This window comes from Cololabis saira, chromosome 18 (genome assembly GCF_033807715.1).
Source record: "Cololabis saira isolate AMF1-May2022 chromosome 18, fColSai1.1, whole genome shotgun sequence".
Lineage (NCBI taxonomy): Eukaryota > Metazoa > Chordata > Actinopteri > Beloniformes > Belonidae > Cololabis > Cololabis saira.
This window is the reverse complement of record NC_084604.1, coordinates 41,791,384-41,794,199: the sequence shown is the minus strand read 5'-3', so window position 1 is coordinate 41,794,199 and position 2,816 is coordinate 41,791,384.

Below are 2,816 nucleotides of genomic sequence, written 5' to 3'. Positions count from 1 at the left end.
TAGCTGCTACAGGCTAGTAGCTGGTACAGGCTAGTAGCTGGTACAGGCTAGTAGCTGGTACAGTAGCTGGTACATGCTAGTAGCTGGTACAGGCTAGTAGCTGGTACAGTAGCTGGTACAGTAGCTGGTACAGGCTAGTAGCTGGTACATGCTAGTAGCTGGTACAGTAGCTGGTACAGGCTAGTAGCTGGTACAGGCTAGTAGCTGGTACAGGCTAGTAGCTGGTACAGGCTAGTAGCTGGTACAGTAGCTGGTACATGCTAGTAGCTGGTACAGTAGCTGGTACAGGCTAGTAGCTGGTACAGGCTAGTAGCTGGTACATGCTAGTAGCTGGTACATGCTAGTAGCTGGTACATGCTAGTAGCTGGTACAGTAGCTGGTACATGCTAGTAGCTGGTACAGGCTAGTAGCTGGTACAGGCTAGTAGCTGGTACAGGCTAGTAACTGGTACAGGCTAGTAGCTGGTACATGCTAGTAGCTGGTACAGGCTAGTAGCTGGTACAGTAGCTGGTAAATGCTAGTAGCTGGTACATGCTAGTAGCTGGTACAGGCTAGTAGCTGGTACAGGCTAGTAGCTGGTACATGCTAGTAGCTGGTACAGGCTAGTAGCTGGTACAGGCTAGTAGCTGGTACAGTAGCTGGTACAGGCTAGTAGCTGGAACAGGCTAGTAGCTGGTACAGGCTAGTAGCTGGTACAGGCTAGTAGCTGGTACATGCTAGTAGCTGGTACAGTAGCTGGTACATGCTAGTAGCTGGTACAGGCTAGTAGCTGGTACAGGCTAGTAGCTGGAACATGCTAGTATCTGGTACAGGCTAGTAGCTGGTACAGTAGCTGGTACAGGCTAGTAGCTGGTACATGCTAGTAGCTGGTACAGTAGCTGGTACATGCTAGTAGCTGGTACAGGCTAGTAGCTGGTACAGGCTAGTAGCTGGTACAGGCTAGTAGCTGGTACAGGCTAGTAGCTGGTACATGCTAGTAGCTGGTACAGTAGCTGGTACAGTAGCTGTTACAAGCTAGTAGCTGGTACAGGCTAGTAGCTGGTACATGCTAGTAGCTGGTACAGTAGCTGGTACAGGCTAGTAGCTGGTACAGGCTAGTAGCTGGTACAGGCTAGTAGCTGGTACATGCTAGTAGCTGGTACAGGCTAGTAGCTGGTACAGTAGCTGGTACATGCTAGTAGCTGGTACATGCTAGTAGCTGCTACAGGCTAGTAGCTGGTACATGCTAGTAGCTGGTACAGGCTAGTAGCTGGTACAGGCTAGTAGCTGGTACAGTAGCTGGTACAGTAGCTGGTACAGGCTAGTAGCTGGTACAGGCTAGTAGCTGGTACAGTTGCTGGTACATGCTAGTAGCTGGTACAGGCTAGTAGCTGGTACAGTAGCTGGTACATGCTAGTAGCTGGTACAGGCTAGTAGCTGGTACAGGCTAGTAGCTGGTACAGTAGCTGGTACATGCTAGTAGCTGGTACATGCTAGTAGCTGGTACAGGCTAGTAGCTGGTACATGCTAGTAGCTGGTACAGGCTAGTAGCTGGTACAGGCTAGTAGCTGGTACATGCTAGTAGCTGGTACAGGCTAGTAGCTGGTACAGTAGCTGGTACAGGCTAGTAGCTGGTACAGGCTAGTAGCTGGTACAGGCTAGTAGCTGGTACAGTAGCTGGTACAGTAGCTGGTACATGCTAGTAGCTGGTACAGGCTAGTAGCTGGTACATGCTAGTAGCTGGTACAGGCTAGTAGCTGGTACAGGCTAGTAGCTGGTACATGCTAGTAGCTGGAACAGGCTAGTAGCTGGTACAGGCTAGTAGCTGGTACAGGCTAGTAGCTGGTACAGGCTAGTAGCTGGTACAGTAGCTGGTACAGTAGCTTGTACATGCTAGTAGCTGGTACAGGCTAGTAGCTGGTACATGCTAGTAGCTGGTACAGGCTAGTAGCTGGTACATGCTAGTAGCTGGTACAGGCTAGTAGCTGGTACAGGCTAGTAGCTGGTACAGACTAGTAGCTGGTACAGGCTAGTAGCTGGTACAGGCTAGTAGCTGGTACAGTAGCTGGTACATGCTAGTAGCTGGTACAGGCTAGTAGCTGGTACAGGCTAGTAGCTGGTACAGTAGCTGGTACAGGCTAGTAGCTGGTACAGGCTAGTAGCTGGTACAGGCTAGTAGCTGGTACAGGCTAGTAGCTGGTACAGGCTAGTAGCTGGTACAGTAACTGGTACATGCTAGTAGCTGGTACAGGCTAGTAGCTGGAACAGGCTAGTAGCTGGTACAGTAGCTGGTACAGTAGCTGGTACAGGCTAGTAGCTGGTACAGGCTAGTAGCTGGTACAGTAGCTGGTACAGGCTAGTAGCTGGTACAGGCTAGTAGCTGGTACAGGCTAGTAGCTGGTACAGTAGCTGGTACAGGCTAGTAGCTGGTACAGGCTAGTAGCTGGTACAGGCTAGTAGCTGGTACAGGCTAGTAGCTGGTACAGGCTAGTAGCTGGTACAGTAACTGGTACATGCTAGTAGCTGGTACAGGCTAGTAGCTGGTACAGGCTAGTAGCTGGTACAGTAGCTGGTACATGCTAGTAGCTGGTACAGGCTAGTAGCTGGTACAGGCTAGTAGCTGGTACAGGCTAGTAGCTGGTACAGGCTAGTAGCTGGTACAGGCTAGTAGCTGGTACAGGCTAGTAGCTGGTACATGCTAGTAGCTGGTACAGTAGCTGGTACAGGCTAGTAGCTGGTACAGGCTAGTAGCTGGTACATGCTAGTAGCTGGTACAGTAGCTGGTACATGCTAGTAGCTGGTACAGTAGCTGGTACAGGCTAGTAGCTGGTACAGGC